General features: G+C 40.5%; 1 long non-coding RNA gene across 1 annotated transcript; it reads left to right on the top strand.

The window, feature by feature from the left end:
- The first annotated feature begins 14 nt into the window (after positions 1-14).
- LOC127477322 (uncharacterized) lies at positions 15-19,764 on the top strand. Its single transcript, XR_007906923.1, has 3 exons — positions 15-244; positions 18,401-18,524; positions 18,833-19,764. It is a non-coding gene; the product is annotated as an uncharacterized LOC127477322 (long non-coding RNA).
- Positions 19,765-19,793: the final 29 nt, after the last annotated feature.

Raw genomic sequence — 19,793 nt, 5'->3', positions numbered from 1 at the left:
GGCCGGCGCTGTGGAGGGTGCGGTCCCGTGCTCGGTAACAGCGGTGACCTTCGCTCCTGCCCGCGGGACTCACGCTCCGCGCCCCGGGGACGGCAGGGCCCGGTCCCTCCTGCGGCTTCGTGCCATGGAAACTGAGCAGTGGCAGCTGTGACTGTGCTGCACCGGCTGCCACATCCTGACCCTCTCATCTGAAAGGCTGCGCGTCGCACCCAGGGCCTACGCGATAAGTATCGCCGCTCCCTTGGTAACTCTGGGTTTGCCTTTTCGTTTAGAAAAGGCCAAATGCTTCAGTGCAGAGCAGACATTTGTGAAAACTCTGAGAGCAGGACTTTTTGTTATATGGTAGTAACCAACTGTAGTTGCTTGTTTAAGAAAAAAAAAGGGTCAAACTGAAACAAAACCAAAAACGCCAAACATTTTTACTCACCTCTGATTTACCATCATGCTCACATTCCTTTTCTGTCATTATCACCGGTAGTGCAGGGATCTCCTTTGGACAAAAAAGCACCAAGACAGCACTCTATATAACTGTGTTCACTCTATATAACTTAAAGAAAAATGAAGGGTAACAGAGCATTTCCCTTCCTTCAGTTCCTGTCTCCAGTTGTTCTTTATCTTTTTATGTTGATAAAGCTCTTTAATGTATTTAGGTGGTTAAAACTCTTTCCTATGGCTCTCATGTGGCTCAAATAAATTTGAGTTTCTCTAAGTTCAAAATAGTATTAAGTGTGAAAAATGTCTATAATCTTTGTAAATTACAGAGCAGCTAGCCTGCCAGCATACAGTCTGTTTGTATCAGTGATACATAAGGCCATTTGAGTTCTAGTGTCTCATTCAGCACGCTATTCTGCACATAAGCATATTTGTGTTTAAATGCATAAGTATCCAGAAACCATCAAAATCCCTGAAGTGAATTTGCAGTCTTTTCCCCCTTCTAGAACACAGTGTTGCTGATTTTGATTCAAAGAAACCTAGAACAATCTGAAAAGCACTTTTATTACGGCCGGGGAATGCAAAGGGGCAGGTATTTTCCCCAGTGCACTCTGCTGAGCCAAGAAATACCATAGCCTTTTATACAGTTTGAAAGTAGCAAGTTTAAAATTATACACACTCTTTTGCAGTCTGCCTTATCTAAACAGACATTTAGTTTTACCTCCTCACTATTATAGAGTAGTTACATAAAGTTTTATCATTTCAAGCAGTTTCAGGTTCCCCACCCCTCTCTACGTGCTAAAAAGGCTTCCCTATTCTCTAAACTATTTTATCTCAATTGCCCACAGTTTAGGCAGAAACTTTTAAGCAGTTTTATACTATGCAAAGTCACACTTACATCGCTAAATAGCTAAATTTTATTTCGTTTTCTATTTCAGTTTCACCAGTTTGATACAGGTTTCATTCGTGAAGCCTAGCCATGATGACAAGAATATTTCAGGACTTCCTTCTAATTTGGTTAGCTATTTTTAATGGGGAAAAGCTTGTAAACATCTATGACTTGTGCTAGTATTTAATTGCATTCCAAGTAAATAACTTTTGCAAAATGGGACCTGTTCTGAGAAACTGACTTATATGTCATACTTATAAAACACTGACTGTTACCACTTCATGGAATCTGAGGTCACAAGCTATTTTAGATAAGAAGGCAAAAACAAATTTTAAGAGTGATTGTACCTTAAACTTAACTTCTTCAGTTTCTTTTATCTCAATTCCCCACCATCTTTTTTAGGCAAATGTTTAAATTCATTACTTCAGTAGCTTTTGAGTAGCTTTGACCGACTTAGAGAATCACCATATATGTAGCTGTTACTGAGTAACAGTGGTGGTAGAATATAGGTAAGGAGGAAAAGTGGAAGAGAAAGATATCCTGAGTATGTACTACCAGATCTATTCTGTTCTGCTCTCTCTGAGCATGTAGAAAATACTGTTACAAAAAGTGTTTTAAGTGGTATTTCATAACGGAAGTGTCTTGAATATTAAGTCCAAATCTTGAAGTCATTGCCTAGTTGCTTAACTAATGACAGACCATTAACAGCTGACAGTGTGACCCCATGGCCACTAGTTTATTTCAGCCGAAGCAGAAGAAACAAAAGCAAAAAAACCTTATTTTCCAAAACTTGTTTCTTCCTGATAGTAACGAATAATGCAGCAGGTTCGTATTTAAGGACATACATATTTGTGGTCTTTCCTCTCCTCCCCACGCTTTTTTTTTTTTTTTTTTTTTTGGAACGAATCCATCTTTTCAGAACAAATGTTGATGTTCTTGTGACATCCACAAGATGGCATGCGTGGAATTCTTTTTCAGCGTCTGTAGGTTTGGGCAAAAGGTTTACAACCTTAGTCACCAAGAAGACCTTGAGAAATACTAAGTCGAGGAACTATTTGTTTAACAACTACATGGTTAATTAATTTCACAGAAGTCTAAACGACGATTTCTCTCTCATTCTGTCAAATAGTTGAAACATTTTTAATTTTCATCAGTTTTCATGATGGGTAGCTGTGATCCAGCTACATTAGCCCCCCCTTGATACTATGTCCTTGTTTTTCTTTTGTTATTAATTATATATAGTTCATATTGGAGAGGGGGGATCTTGAACAAGTAGAATTTAGTTAACTAAAATTTAGAGTACTTAATTCTGCTAAAATTTAGTAGAGTTAGTAGACATGTTTCCTCCAAAAGCGTCATCAAATTTTAGTGATGAGCATGTCTGCTGGCATTGTCAGTCAACAGAAGAACAGTTTGATAGTTCCTACTTGCAGTGAGAAAACTCGTGCTATTTCAGGCAGCTAGGGAGGAACTTCTGTTCCCTGCTTATACTACTGTACCTACAGTTATTGTTGTTAGTGGAAGGCATTTATATTTTTTTCCTAGGATGTATATACAGCCATAGAAACCAGAATAAAGAAAGCAGAGCATGTGTTATGTTTAGGGCCTATGTCAGGGTACCTGATTGAATATAAGCTTTGCGGACTCATTGTACTAACCAATATTTATTGCACGGCAGAACATACTCTGTTCCTGTTGGTTTGCAGTAAAATGTAAGACTTGTATCGCATCACAACCCTGTGCCAGAGTCCCGTCTCCTGCTCACATGCTGCAAAAGCCTGCATTTTTATGCAGGCCTTAAGGTGAGAGCAGGAATATCCTGTTTCCTCCATGTGATATGGAAAAATAGCAAACCCATACCTGTTGGATACTGGGATATTCTAGCCAGACTGGAAATTCTGGTTACACTAGGCTCAGTGAAATATTCAGGAGCTGACTCAGAGAAAAAAATGCCATGTAGTAAAACTAGTAGCATTTTATCCAGCTCCTTGGAAGTTTCCATTCCCAGAGTGACAAAACTCTCATTGATTCAGGAGTTCAATTCAAGGACACTCTGGCAATCCTTAATATTAGTGTGCTGAAACCAGGTGATGAAATAAAGATATGTACTAAACAGTCATGTAAGAATGTCTAACAAATACCTGCTTTGAAAGTATTTTTTCTGTATTTTAGTCTGGAATAGGAAACCAGAGAAGTTAATTTTTTCTTCTTTTTTTTCTTTTCTTTTTTTTTTTCTTTTTCTTTATTATTTTTAACAGTCTGAAGTTTTGTTCTAGTTAAATAGACCTAGGTATTTCTCTGACGAGAAATACCTGAACTTTAATGTAATGGCTACCCAAGACTGCATTAGATTACAGTAAAGCAACAGGTATGATTAATGTCTGCATAATAAGGCATAGGTGATATTATCTACTGAACATCTTCTGGTAATGACCAATCATTCTAGCAACTACCATTTGTATGGTACTAAACTATGTATGAGAGACAAAACTTGTTTGATTACTATTGGTTCAATTCAGATATTGCAGAAGTATAACATAAAGGCATAATGCTTCATGCTTTTTGAAAGCATGTATTCAAAAATTCCTTCAGCCTTTGAATCACTATTTCTCTCTCTACTGCCTTTTCTCCACACTAAACCCTCAACTAGCTTCTTAAAAATGCGTAGCATTGCTTTCAACTAGCTTCCCCTTTTCTCTGCACAGCATTGTATTGTGCCATATGGACCTGCTTCATGTTTAGTGCTCAAAATTCTCGAAATTTTAATCCTGCTGAAGAACCCAAGCTTTGCTTTTTTTTTTTTTTAACGTCTTTAAATGCATTTTAAATCCCTCCCTAATTTTCCTTTTTCCAAAAATAGTTTAATAGATGTCTTAGATTAAATAACTGTGACCTAACTAGCTCTAATTAAGTTGGATCATAATGATGGTCCTTTGAATGTCAGGTGTGTATCACACATATTTTTTTTCCAGCCACAGCTGGCCCAGATCAAAATGTTTGTAACCAGTCAATCCCATATTATAAAAGCAATTAAAACCTTTGACTTAAATTCTAAGTTGCTACAAAAGGAAAGATACAACATAGCCTGATTAATGGTTTGGCACAATCTTCAGGAGAATCCTGCCAACAGAGGCTTTGGTAGCACAAGAAAAGTAGTACAGGGCAAGGCATCTCAGGCAATTTATTACCTTGAAGATAACTAAATGAGATTCTCATATGTTTGAGAGTCTCTGTTCCAAAATACCTTGAATTTCTCAGCAATCAACACAGATTGCTACCAGGAATCCCACAATGAAATGTAGAAGAACAAGACTGGAGATCTCAGTGACGTACATTAGGAGATGTTTACTGTATTGTCATGACGTGTGCAATGCCTTGCAGGTGGAAAGATGTTAGACAACTTGGAGGTTCCTATCAAGCTATTTCTGAACAGTATTCCTGCAGAAATGGTGTGTAAGCAGTAACCATGTGTTACAGGAGGTAGTTAGCTGAGATCTGTTAAGAAAGCCACAAACAATGGGACAGATTTTTCAGCTCATTAAATTGAAGAAATATCAGAAATAACTTCATTTCAGATTTTGGTGAGTATGCATAATTTCTGTTTCTGGTAAGTTGGAAAGCAAACAAAAATTATATACCAAAATATTTTCTGACCTAGAACTTAATACTACTGGGCTCTTAATTTCTGCTCTTCATTGGGAAGAATAGGAGGCAGAGATGCTAAAGGCTTACAGAAAAGGTAAGAAATCTGTCAAAAGGAAGAGCCTCTTAGATGTGCATAAGCTTAAATGGGAATGAGTACAGAGATAAAAGGAGCAGATATTTGATGTTTATGAAACTTCATGAGTTTGGGAAGATTTTACAAGAGAAAGTAAACCAGTTTGTCAAAACAGTTGTCTTTACTGCAAGATGACATGAAGAATAAAAAATTTGAACCAGTGACCACTGAATTAATTCATGGAAATGCTGTGAATAACAGTACCCTCTCAAAACCACAAGAGATGTATTGCCCCAGTGGGGGCAATAAATTTGCTTTTTTATGTCCAGAAATAACCTGGATAGACCCTCGCCTTATTCTCTTTGCAGAAAGCTGAAAAGGTTTTGTTAGTGTTCAACCTACATAGGACAAAGCCTTTTTACACATACAGTAACATCAGAAAGAGTAGAAGATGAAAGTTATTGTCCTAGTGACTGACATTGCAGAGAAGAGGCAATGAAGGAAATAGCTGCAATGTTTTTTCCTACATGCTGATTACCAGTTTTTAAGATAATTTTCTTTTTCCTTCCCTGGGCTTGCTTTTCCAGCCTTGATCACACAGTAAGCAATGGCTGAGCAAATAAGAAAGTTTCTGGTGAAAATATCTCATTGCTAAAAGGAACCTGTAGTTTATAATACTCCTGCTGTCACCAATATATGATGCTGGTTCTGAAGCGTGCCTGCGTTTGTGATAGCACTGAAATCTATATAAGGCAACCACTCTTACATTTAGCAATCTTCTTTCTGTTGCCTACTGAAGAAATAGGAGGTGATTGTCCTGCTCTACTCTGCACAGGTGTGGCCTCACCTTGAACATTGTGTGCAGTTTTGGTCACCCCAATGTAAGAAAGATATTAAGCTCTTAGAGAGTGTCCAAAGGAGGGCAATAAAGGTGGTGAAGGGCCTTAAGGGGAAGCCGTATGAGGAGCAGCTGAGGTCACTTGGTGTGTTCAGCTGGAGAAAAGACTGAGGGGAGATCTCATTGCAGTCACAACTTCCTTGTGAGGGGAAGAGGAGGGGCAGGCACTGATCTCTTCTCTGTGGTGACCAGTGACAGTACGCAAGGGAATGGCCTGAAGTTGTTTCAGGAGAGGTTTAGGTTGGATATCAGAAAAAGGTTCTTCACCCAGAGGGTGGCTGGGCACTGGAACAGACTCCCCAGGGAAATGGTCACGGCACCAAGCCTGACAGAGTTCAAGGAGCATTTGGATGATACTCTTGGGCACATGCTGTGACTCTTTGTGATTGTCCTGTGCAGGGCTAAGGGTTGGACTTGATGATCCTTGTGGGTCCCTTCCAACTCAGCATATTCTGTGGTTCTGTGAAATAGCCCTAACCATCACTCGTGTCTGCCACTGCAAAGAGATCCTTCTCCATACATGCTATTTGACCACAACCTTGTGTTTTCTGAACAGAGGAAATATTTGCACAACAATGAGGGTAAGTGTTAGCCATAATTTCCACAGCTGATTTTCAGGCTACATTCCATATGCTGTGCACACATCCTGGTAATCCTGCAAGCAGCCTGTGCCAGACGCATCAGTGCTGTGAGTAGAATGATTGCTCTGCGTCAGCTTCCCAAAAATTGCCTCACTATGGACAGACTGCAGTCACTTGCCCTTGACAGTAAGCATGGCTGGGTGCTGCCCTAACCATTTGCTTAGTCAAACTAAAGCTATGAATACAAAAGACATGTACAAAGAAGAATCCCAGAAGCAATACAAGACTTGCTCTGAATAATGCAGCTGGTATGTTTGTTGCTAAATTAATTACATCGTGGAAGCACTGTGCGCTACTTCTTCAATTCTCTCAGTTAAGCAGAAATGAAATGAAAAACTTGTTTTTCTCATTGGGAATTATAATTTAAAATCACTCCTCCCCCCACCCTCCCCCAAAAAACCCAATAAAAAAAGTCCCAAACCAAACCAAATAAAACTAAACAAAACCCCAAGCCTCAAGACTGTTTTAGGGCATCTCCTATTCCACTTACTTTTTGAGGGGTATCCTGAGCTGCAGAGGTTCAAAACAGCTTATCTAACTCCCTACTGGGTTCATGTGGAGATGTTCTAACTAGTTTTTCTACATTATTAATATCCCTACCTCCTGCACTTGGATTGCGCATTTTGCCCCACACTATTTACCTTGGCAAAGAAATAGCAGTGGGAACCCATAATTTATGCTACAAAACAGGTTGAGCAGAAGATTCAGTAGAGCCTGCTTTACCTTACAGAACTATTTATCTCCCAAACTCAGCATTTTTCACAGCCAGCGTCACTGTAGTATTAGACAGGTTTAATAAAAAGAATCATATATCCCTTTGTTGCCTAAAAAAATAAACCAGAGATTCATGACTGTTGCCAGCCCTGTACTTGCACTTGTACTTCGCAACCAGAATGTACTAACATGGAATAAATATTTTGAGATATTGCAAAATATTTACTTATGAGTGAAAAAGAGCATCATATTCTGGGGTGGTTTGAATGATCTTCCACTTCCATCTTTGACAGAAGAGAAGAAACAGTCTTTTTAGTTTTCAGATTGATATTTTCTCACATCAGACTAGTGAATTCAACTGTAACTAACTGTCTCTAGAGATAAGAAGGTGACACAAAAGCATTCAAACTGTTTTGTCTGATATAGAGAGTATAAAAAACCCTAAGTAAACAAAGATTTTCTTCTTTTAAGGAGAAATCAAGCCATGGAAGAGAATCTGTACAGACATCTGTTTTGAACTGCATATTTTTATGCCAAATATTTAATAAATTTTTACAGCCTGTAAACCAGAATATAGGTTTCTAAAACTGTTGCCTTTTGGAAGAACATAGAATCATATAATAATTTGGGTTGAAAGGGATCTTAAAGATCCTCTAGTTCCAACACCCCCATTATGGGCAGAGACATCTTCCACTAGACCAGGTTACTCAAAGCCCCATCCAACCTGGCATTGAACACTTCCGCAGATGGAGCACCCAGAACTTCTCTGGGCTACCTGTTCCAGCACCTCACCAGCCTCACAGTAAAGAATTTCTTTCTTAGTTTGAATATATATTAACAATTTAAAGATATTACCTCCTGTCCTATCACTACATATCCATGTTAAAAGTCACCCTCCCCCTTTCTTATAAGCCCCCTTTAGTAACTGGAAGGCTGCTATAAGGTCTCCGCAGAGCCTTCTCTTCTCCAGTCTGATCAACACCAACTCTCTCAGCTTCTTATTCATAGGAAAGGTGCTGCAGCCCTTTGATCATCTTAGTGGCTCTCCCCTGGATCTGCTCCAACAAGGCCATGTCTTTATGTTGGGGACCCCAGAGCTGGACACAGCACTCCAGGTGGGGTCTCATAACAGCAGAGTAGAGGGGCAGATCACCTCCCTCAATCTGCTGACCTCACTGCTTTTGATGTAGCCCAGGATAGAGTTGGAATTTCTCATGAGCAAACACATCCAAGTCCTCCTCAAGGCTGCTCTCATTCCATTCTCCTCCCAGCCTGTATTTGTGCTTGGGATTGCCCCGATCCAGGTGCAGCACCTTGGACTTGGCCTGGTTGAACTTCATGAGGCTTGTGCAGGCCCACCTCTCAAGCCTCTTTAAGTCCCTTTGGATGGCATCCCTTTCCTCCAGTGTGGTGACCACACCACAAGCTTCGTGTTGTCATGAAACTTGCTAACCTAATACCAAATGACCTAGCAGTTTGATATATTTGGAAAAATCTTTGAGAAGAGGCTGTGAAATAACATAACATTAGCAAATAGAGTTATGCTTTTTCTAGCCTTCAAGTTCACCACACTGCCCTGTTCCTGGCAGCTCACTCTCCACATCACTCCTCAATAGACAACTCATAATCCTCCAAAGTGTCAAATTTAGAAACAAAGGAACAAACAAGGAAACTCCATCAAGCTTGGTGCTGTGACCATTTCCCTGGCGAGCATGTTCCAGTATGCAACCACCACATCGGGCAAAGAACCTTTTTCATAATATCTAACCTAAGCCTCCCCTGACACAGACTCATTCTGTTTTCTATGGTTCTATCACTGTTCACCACAGAGAAGAGATCAGTGCCTGCCCCTCTGCTTTACCTTGTGAGGAGGCCATAGGCTGCTATGAGGTTTCCCCTCAGTCTCCTCTTCTCTAGGCTGAACACACCAAGTGACCTCAGCTGCTCCTCATACAGCTTCTCCTCAAGGCCCTTCACCATCTTCATTGCCCTCCTGCAGATGCTCTCTAAAAGCTTAATATCTTTCCTATATTGTGGTGCCCCAAACTGCACACAATATTCAAGGTGAGGCCACCCCAGTGCAGAGCAGAGCGGGACAATCCCCTCCCTTGACCAGCTGGTGATGCTGTGCCTGATGCCCCCCAGGACACGGTTGGCCCTCCTGGCTGCCAGGGCACTGCTGACTTATATTCCTTGCCATCAACCAGGACCAGGTCCCTTTCTGTGGGGCTAGTCTGCAGGCTCTCATTCCCCAGTGTGTCCACCCATCCAGGGTTGACCCATTCCAGGTGCAGAATCTGGCACTTGCCCTTGTTAAAATTCATATGGTTGGTGATTGCCCAGTCCTCTGATTTGTCAAGTTGTCCATATATATGTTTGCCACGAATATGGATTATATTAAGTTCTAACTCATAAAAAATAACTAAGTGATTTTTATTCAGAAATCCCAGAGTTATATTTCCTGTGCATTGTTTGGTATTATATCTAGTGATTTTTATTCAATTTCTGAAAAATCATGTCTGAAAAGGTCCTTTAATGTGTACTTGCTTTATTAGCAAATCCTGAGAATGTTCAGCAATAACCAGTATGATTAACATCTGCTACTTCATTTTATGCCCCTTCACAATTAGAATGGGCAATATTTTGCTGTGGTGGGAATGACTATTTTTTTTAATCTTTTTGACTTCTAACATAGGAGAGAGTTTCTTTCTTTTTGTGAGAACACCAGAGTAGTTTCCCAGAATAGTCTAGCAATACATTACACTTCTTCATACAGAAGGCTGCAGCACTCTGCCAGAGAAGCAAAATTGTCAACTCTGGACTTCACTCTGAGCTTTAAGTGAATATGTTTTGGGCCCAGACCATAAATTGTCTTGAACATATCTTGAAATATTAGTCAGAAGGTAGCTGCAAGAAGCAAAGGCTGCAAAAGATCTGGACAGTCATGTCAGTGACGGCAGCAATGCAGTCTCTACATCTATGCAGAATATTTAATCAGTAAACCTAAAAACACTTAACAGAAGAAATAATTGCCTTAGCTATTTAATTCAGAAACCATAGATACCAGAAAATTTGTACATCAAATCCTCTTTCTTCTCAGTTTGTATTAGAAACACATTTTTGCAAAGGCACATTTTCAAGTTACAATATTAGAAAAACTTCTTCATATTTACTTAAGTGCAGCTTTTCAGATTGAGATAACCTCTGTTTATTTGCCATCCTTTTTTGATTTAGCACTAGAAAATAACAGACTACAGGTCTTCTCACACAACAGCTTTTTTACATCAGATTATTGAGAGAATGGTGATTTGCTTGAATGATTTTCTCTGCTGTATCCATTTATATCACTACAGCTTGCTGGTGTCTGCTTGAATAGAGATTTTTAGCATTGCACTTGCTTATAATCTTCATTTTCCTTACTTTAGACAACATGGGGAAGAATGTGCTGTCTCAGAGTACAGGATGGTTTCTTTGATGGTAAATCAAAACTAAGTTCATTGATTTCCAGGCTGTTTTAAACCTTTCTGGTGAACACCATGCTAAGACACAGCTAGCAGCCAATCAACAGATTAAACAACTTTAAGAGTAAATAGAATGTCAAATAAATTGATTAAATGAAGATATTTGAGCCACAAGGCTTTTGTTACTGGACAACAGTCTCTTCAAGGATACAGTTCAAATCCTCATATGTAGATCTTGAAGGAAAAATGGTTTTCTTCAGGGTGGCAACAATCTGACTTCCTAGCTGAGCTACAGAGATGATTTTTAAGTATGTGCCAGCAAACAAAGAATATTTGGTTATAATATTTTTCCCTACTAAACCTTTTTACATTATAGTGCAAAATTCTGAATTTTGCTTGCAAGTCAGGTTTGTTTGTTTCTTTGTGTGTTTGTTCATTTTACATAAATACACCCCTTTTTATATAGAGCTGTTTCGCAGTTTCAATAGGTTGCCAACAGCAAAAGATCCCTCTGAACTTCTTACAAGGAAAATGGTGTGCTATTTTTCAACAGTTCCATTCTTTCATTCTTTTGAGGACTGAAAAGCTTTTAAACTATTGTGGACTTAGTATTGATAACAAGAAATTAAACTCTTTCTTTCTCACAAGCTTCTTACCTGTAACTCATCATCAAGAGAAAAATACTTCCTGCTTTTTTAATTGTTTCATTTTTTAAAATCTGCCATAAAACACCACCACCTATAAACACTACATGATAAGACAAGGCTTAGAAATAGAAGGACCAACGGAAAAAAAATCAAAGAGATCCAGCAGAAATTTTGTCCCTCAGGAAGGTATAATGGAGCTGCTGGGAAAAAAACCTACAAGAAATGTGCTTTTTCTTTTTTATATTGGCTTGTATGGGGCTGTGCTTTGGATTTGTGCTGGAGACAGTGTTGATAAGTCAGGGATGCTTTCATTACTGCTGAGCAGCACTTACACAGTGTTAAGACCTTTTCTGCTCCTCACCACATGAGTGATTGGGCTAGGGATGCACAATGATGATTTAGATGAGGGGATTGAGTCCACCATCAGCAAATTTGCAGATGACACTAAGTTGGGGGGGAGTGTCGATCAGCTGGAAGGCAGGAGGGCTCTACAGAGGGACCTGGACAGGCTGGAGAGTTGGGCTGATTCCATGGGATGAGGTTCAACAAGGCCAAGTGCTCGGTCCTGCACTTTGGCCACAACAACCCCCTGCAGTGCTACAGGCTGGGGACAGAGTGGCTGGAGAGCAGCCAGGCGGAAAGGGACCTGGGAGTTTGGATTGACAGGAAGCTGAACATGAGCCAGCAGTGTGCCCAGGTGGCCAAGGCATCTTGGCCTGGATCAGGAACAGTGTGACCAGCAGATCCAAGGAAGTGATTCTTCCCCTGTACTCAGCGCTGGTGAGGCCACACCTGGAGTGCTGTGTCCAGTTCTGGACCCCTCATTTCAAAAAGAATATTGAGGGGCTGGAGCAGGTCCAGAGAAGAGCAACGAGGCTGGTGAAGGGACTGGAGCACAAGTCCTATGAGGAGAGGCTGAGGGAGCTGGGGTTGTTTAGTCTGGAGAAGAGGCTCAGGGGAGATCTCATCACTCTCTACAACTCTCTGAAAAGAGGTTGTAGCCAGGTGGGGGTTGGTCTCTTCTCCCAGGCAGCCAGCAGTAGGACAAGAGGGCATGGTCTTAAGCTGTGCCAGGGGAGGTTTAGGTTGGATATTAGGAAGAAATTTCTTACAGAGAGGGTAATCGGGCATTAGAATGGGCTGCCCAGGGAGGTGGTGGATTCTCTGTCCCTGGAGGTTTTTAAGATGAGACTGGATGTGGCACTTAGTGCCATGGTCTAGGAACCACAGCAGTGTTGGATCAAGGGTTGGACTTGATCTCAGAGGTCCCTTCCAAGTTGGCTGATTCTATGATTCTATGAGTTGGAAGGGGACACAGCTGAGACAGATGAATGCAACTGACCCAAGGGATATCATATGGCATCATGCTTAGCCTAGAAGCAAGGAAAAGAGAATGAATGTTTGGAGTGATGGCATTTGATTTTCTCAAGTCACCATTAGGCATGATGAGGACCTGCTTTCCTGGGGTTGCCTGCTGATGGGAAGGAGGGAATGAATTCCTGGTTTTGTTTTGCTTGTATGCACAGTTTTTGCTTTACCTATTAAACTGTCCTTATCTCAACCCACAAGTTTTCTCACTTTTACCCTTCTGGTCCTCTCACCCATCTTGCTGTGAGGAAGTAAGCAAGCAGCTGGATGGGAGCTGATTCTCAGCTGGGGTAAAACCATGACAAGAAGAAACTTGGTTTATCCTGCATACTTGAGATTACTTTATTAATTGATATGTAAGTGAAACTACATGTTTATCAGACTGTACTAAGGAAACAGACTAAGTATTCTTGACCTAGAAAGTATGAAACTGTTTAAAGGTACCATGTATGAAGAAGAAACTTAAGAAATTCTCCCAAGAGACATCAATTTTATAGGCAGTCTTAAAATCTTAGGGAACCTCTTGTTCAGCATCTATCTGTGACAGACATGAGACACTCAAAACTGAATGAAATGTTTACATAAGACCCAGATTTAAACTTAGGGGAAGAAAAAAAAGGTGTGGTGAATTGCAGAATGTAAATTGACTAGTCTGTAGTTAGGACTCCACATGTACCCTCCGGGGAAGAAAAATAATGGACTATGTGACCAAACCACTAAATCTTGGAAGCATAAAGAAACAAGACAGATTTGGAAACTTAAGTCTGCAAAATCAACAGGACGAGTTTGGAAAGGGCACTGTGAAAGACTGTATAAGGTACAGTAGAATACATAACCCAGCAATATCCATCCTTTTGATAAAATTGCTCCATTTCCATAGTAGAAAAGAACTCCTACAGGAGTACTGGAAAATTCATGTGTTCAGATTTCATACTATTGTGGAGTTTCTCAGGAATCACATATATGGTGTATATGTGTATGGAGACTGATTGCCCAGAGGGACAGACGTTCTGTTGCCAGCAGAGCAAATGTTGTTAAAAAAAACAAAAAATCCTTAAAATTGAAATCCTTTTGAAAAATTTTCAGCTTATGCCAGCAGAGCAACCCTGCTATAAAACAGGAACCCACAATAACAGATAAGATACAGGGAAAGTCTAACTGAAAGAAAATCCAGAAATAATAAAAGTACTGTCTATTTCAAAGAAATTAGACAAAATGTCATGAAGAAAGCAATATGAGGAAATTATAAGTAGGTGTTGAAAGCCTGATGATAAAGAAAGAACAAAGTAAGGCAAGAGGTTAATGCTGTACATATAAATAACATCCAAAGGCACTTTATATTCATGGTCCTAAGCTGGCATTAATGTTTGCATATGCCCAAAAAAAAGCGTTGATACAGAATTCATTTTTAATCTTGTCTACAAGTAGCAACACTGGACAGTATAACATGAAATCGTATTAGCTATATATGCTATACTAACAACCCTGAAGTCTGTGATGTCAGCAAAATGCATATAGGAAGCTTAGCACCAGACTAGCAGTTTGTATAACAACTAGCAACCAAATACTGTCATTGTAAAAATATTATAAATTAATCAAAGGTGCTGCTCATGTGATATAGGATCACATGAGTTTACCGTTCATAGTGGAAAGAAAATAGATGTTTAACTAGCAGAACATGAGCACAAGAGAATATAAACCAGTTTATTGTGGAATTGTTCTCACAGCTTGTATTGACTTTGCATGGCAAGGTTTTGGTAGCAGGGCGGCTGCAGGAGTGTTTTTTGTGAGAAACTGCTAGAACCTTCCCCCATGTCTGACAGAGCCAGTGCCAGCAGCTCCAAGATGGACCCATTGCTGGCCAAGGCTGAGTCCATCATTGACAGAGATAGTGCCTGTGGGATAGCATATTTGAGAAGAGGAAAACTTGCTGTGCAGGAGCAATTGCAGTCAGAGAGAGGAGTAAGAGTATGTGAGAGAGACAGCCCTGCAGACACCAAGGTCAGTGGAGAAGGAGGGAGAGGAGGTGCTCCAGGCACTGGAGCGGAGGTTCCCCTGCAGCCCTGGTACAGACCATGGTGAGGCAGCTGTGTCCTTGTAACCCATGGAGGGCTATGGTGCAGTCTATGGAGGACCCAATGTCAGAGCAGGTGGATGCCTGAAGAAGGCTGTGGCCCCATGGAAAGGCACCCACTCTGGAGCAGGTTTGCTGGCAGAACTTGTGACCCCACAGTGACCCATGCTGGAGCAGTCTTTTCCTGAAGGACTGCATCCTGTGGAAGGGATGCATACTGGAGCAGTTTGTGAAGGACTGCTGACTGTGGGAAGGACCCAAACTGGAGAAGTTCATGGCAGGGACCATGGCAGGGACCCCCACTGGAGCAGAGAAGAGTGTGAGGAGTCCTCCCCTTGAGAAGGAAGGAATGGCAGAAACAATGCATGATGAACTGAACACAGCCCACATTACCCATCCCCATGTGGCACTTGTGGAGAGGAGGCAAAGAAAATCAGGAGTGAAGCTGATCCTGGGAAAAAGGGAGAGGTGGGACTAAAGGTGTTTTTATGATTCAGTTTTATTTCTTCTTAACTTGAGATTGGTAATAAACTTGTTTCCCCAGGTTGGGTCTGTTTCGCCTGTGACGGTAATTGCTGAGTGACATCCCCCTGCCCTTACCTTGACCCACAAGCTTTTTGTTATATTTTTTTTCTCTCTCCTGTCCAGCTGAGGAAGGAGACTGATGGAGCAGCTCTGGTGGGCACCTGGCATCCAGCCAGGATCAAACCACCAGCAGCTGTAATAACAGACCACCTTCAACAAAGAAAAGGAGAAATGAAACAAACTTTACTGGGAAAGCTGAGTTATGAAACAGTTAACAGACAGTCATAGGAAGGGCTTGAGCAGAGCATTGCAGATACACAGTCTGCAGTCCTTTCAGCAGTTTGATCACCTTTTAAGCAATTATGAGACCAGGCTCCGAAATTCATGAAATGTCTCAGAAGTGTAGAGGACAAATGAAACTGACCCAAACATTAGTTCAGAATTCCTGGTGTATACATAGACATACGTCTCCATGTATGTATGTATACATGTATGTATGTATGTATTTATTTACATTTGTATACATAATATTGGTATTGATTTATTGTTACTTTGGGAAAGGGGAATTTCTAAAACAATTGATACTTTTCATAAATAAAATTTGAAATAGTTAGAAAGCTTCAAGTTTGTGTCTTTTTTTAGTATCTTGGGAGGACTTCAACTGATTCTCCTTATGGTCAAAGTACTGGCTTTGCCAGGCTACACCAGGCTGATTTCTCACCACTTTTGCAAAAGCAGCCAGCAGAAGGGGACATTCATTCCTCCAGCAGAAATGTTAATGCTTCTCACATTTTCAGTGCAATCAGCAAGTCAGACTTTTTAGCTGGATCAGAGTAACAAAAAATAACATAATTGGTTTGATTGGTTTACTTGGCAAAGTCGGTGGAGTGAGGTCATGGCTGCAGGGGGAAGCCTTATACAGGACACAGCTGGTTCCAGACAGCTCCAAGATGGACCCACTGCTGGCCAAAGCTGAGCCTGTCAATGATACTGGTGGCACCTCTGTGATAACGTATTTTAAAAAGTGTAACAACCACTGTATAGCAGCTGTGAGAGAGAAGAGGGAGAAAAACGGAAGAAATAGCCCTGCAGACACCAATGCCAGTGGAGAAAGAAGGGGAGGAGGTGCTCCAGATGCTGGAGCAGAGATTCCCTGCAGCCCTCTGAAGAAGAACACAGTGGAGCAGGTTGTCCCACTGCACCCCATGGATGACCACTGTTGAACAGATATCCACACGCAGCCAATGGAAGATCCCATTCTGGAGCAGGTGGATGCGTTTTGAAGGAAGCTGCAGGCAGTGGATAGGCCATGCAAGCTCCTAGCAGGAGCAGCTGCCCAGGGCAGGAAGCCATGCTGGAGCAGTCTGTCCTGAAGGACAGAATCCTGTGGAAACGACCCACAGTGAGCAGTTTGTGAAGGACTATATCCCTTACAGGGACGTGGAAAGGAACAGCATCAGGATGAAGGAGTGGCAGAGAGGAGCAGTTATGGACTGATCACAATGCTCTTGCTTCATGCCCCTGCACCACTCAGGGAGGAAGAAGCAGGAGAAGTCAGAAAAGAAGGGGTGAAGTTGAGCCTGAGAAGAAACCAGAGGATCTAAGGGGAAGGTGGTTATAGTTTTGTCTGGTTTTTTTTCTCACCATTCCACTCTATTTTTAATTGACAGTAAATTAATCTTTCCCAAGTTGAGTCTGTTTTGACCATGATGGTAATTGCTAAGTAATGTCCTTGTCTTTATTCCAACCCATAAACTTTTCCCTCTACTTTTCTCACCCTGTTCCATGAAGGAAGCAAAGCAAGAGAGCTGGGTAGGCATCTGGCAGCAAGTCAAGGTCAAACCCACCACAATGGTACAATGAGAGGCCCCTACTTTACTCAGTATATGTTTTACAGTTAATTTTGTCAACTCAAGGCTCCTATCCACTTTACACAGTTTTCAATTCTGTAATTAGCACTAACTGCCAGGCAGTGTCCAAGAAAGAATTTGTCCCAGGATGTCCTTGATCATACAGTACTGACATAGTTCATTCATACTAAACTTATTTAAACTCATCTGAAAAAATTGTCTTTCAAAAAGTATGACAATTCTGTGTAAACACACAACAGCTAAAATAAAAGAATATCTCTAATATATATTACACATGGTCTGAGCAATAAAATATGACCTTCCCTTATTAACTTTAGGCATGAGCCGTGCTCATCCCTACAAATTAATACTCATACCAGAAGACACTTTGTTCCAAAGAGAAGAATGCTACAATGTGCTTTAGATGTATTTTTCTTTATTTTCTTAAATGGGTTGAGGTGTCTTCCTTCTGTCAGACAATGTTTTGTGTTAAAGCGGTTTTGGCAGCTGTGATCATCTTCTTAGGACCTTTTATTTCAGCACACGGTGTTTGCATTTCTCTGGCCCCACCCCTGACTTATGTAGAGGCTCAGCTTTCAGCAGTTCATCTGCAAACTGAAGATCACTTTTTTCCCCTATTCAGGTAAAAAGCCAGAAGTATGGGGAATCTAGGGCAAGAGCATCTCTTAAAATTTACAACAAAAGGAAATGTTACTAGGTATGTTTCCAGAAAAGATAATACGAATTTCTGGATTGTAGCAAATCTTTCCTTAGAGAAGGCTAATGTAGTAAGATCACAGTTTCTTTATTTGAGAAACCTTCAAGCCCTAGCAGGATTCAAACCTGAGGTTAAGATCCTCTGTCTATCTGAGGTTATATATATATTAGGATCTTGCATATTCCTAAAGCTAGGTCTGAACTACCACAAGAAACAGATATTTACAGATATTTATAACAGATATTTATAAGACACAAAAACTCAGTTAACATTACAACATGCTAGACCATGCTACTTTCAGGAAAAGGAAACTTTTACTTCCTTAAAACTGGTAAAATTGAGAAGATACAAGAATTAGCAGTAAACATTAGGCTTAAAAAATTCTTTGCAGCTTAAACTTTTTGACATAGCATTTAAAAAATCTAAGGTATTTAGAAATGTTTTGTATTCTTTATGTTTTCCAAGAAAAAGCCTAAAAGCCTGAAGGCAGCTGTCAAACTACAAATGAGATCAACTTGGAGAAAGCATAAAGACAGCTGTCCTCTTAGTGGAAATATATTTAAGCTGTATTCTCCTGCACTGTAACTATGTAAGTTTAGCCATACACAAAAAACTATTCTTGAACCTTTCTCAGTGTTATTTGTATGCCTTGTTCGCACTGGATTCTTGGTCTTACCACATCTATGAAATACTCCTGTACAAGCTGATTTCATTCCAACCAATCAAAATTCACAGCAAAATCATTTATGTATTTTAAATTTCCTATATTTGTGACTTGCTTTTTGTTCACTTTTGTCTATATTTTGTCCCTAAGTTCCACTTTTTCTACTGTTTTAATTTCTCTGTCAGTACTTCCAAAATTGAAAGTGACGTAACCTTTTCACTTTTGCTTTACAGCTGCCATACAGTCACATCTGTCAGTGGTCTGTCACAAAGCAGGAAGGGCAGCTTGTGGACTCTGTCATCTTCATATTCCGGACTCAAGGTTAGAAGAGTGAAAACCAGGTGCAAACCCACTTCATCCATTTTATTTCAGGATCAGTTGACAAAAACTATTCATGAAAGGAACCATAAATCAAACACTTATGGTCCTTGAAATGTTACAAAGCTGCAATAAACAAATGAGTCTTTGCCAGCATGGTCAGCCAAGGATCACCACCTCTGTAATCATGTCAGTCTATGGAGAACTTCACTTTCTATCTGTGCAAGAGTTAGAGAATAAAAGACTTCTTAATTTCAGCTACCTGAAATAACTACATTCAGTAATAACTTTAACGCTTTTTTTTTTCTCTCACAGGAAGTACTTGTTAGAAGTACTTTCTGTTTCTGCACAAATATTCATCAACTCTGGTCCATGACTTTGCATCACACACTTCTTTGCATCTTTGGCTGTGTAAGTAATTAGCGCAGGGGGGATGGAAAACCATGAGAGTAAACATCTGCCCCCAAAGTTTACCCAATTCACTCTCTTAAGAATACTCGGTGTTCAGCTCTGCTGTTACTTACTTGTACTGCAGTTGCAATTCTGTGATGCATTGCAGGTGGTTTAGCAAGAGAACAAATACTTAAATGTATGCTTTTATTTTTCTAATTTGCAAGACCAACAGGATACAGTCACTGCTTGTAATCATAGATCATTACTGATGATAAAACATTACTCTTCATGGGGAAAAACTAACAGGAAATCTTGCCCCCTCCCCACAGATTTCTCTCTCCTGTTACCAGCCTCTGCTGGGTTTAGAGACAAAAAGCTTTTTTGACATGGTGCTCCACAAAGAACCATAAGTTCAGCCCTATAAATAACAGACACACTAGAAGACTCCCTTTCCTCCCCCCGATCTGTTAGGAAAAAGGGACG

Source organism: Manacus candei, unplaced genomic scaffold (assembly GCF_025592945.1).
Source record: "Manacus candei isolate 608988 ecotype Guabito, Panama unplaced genomic scaffold, ASM2559294v1 h1tg000051l, whole genome shotgun sequence".
NCBI classification, from domain to species: Eukaryota; Metazoa; Chordata; class Aves; order Passeriformes; family Pipridae; genus Manacus; species Manacus candei.
The sequence above is the reverse complement of the archived record's forward strand: the minus strand, read 5'-3'. Positions and strand labels throughout refer to the sequence as shown.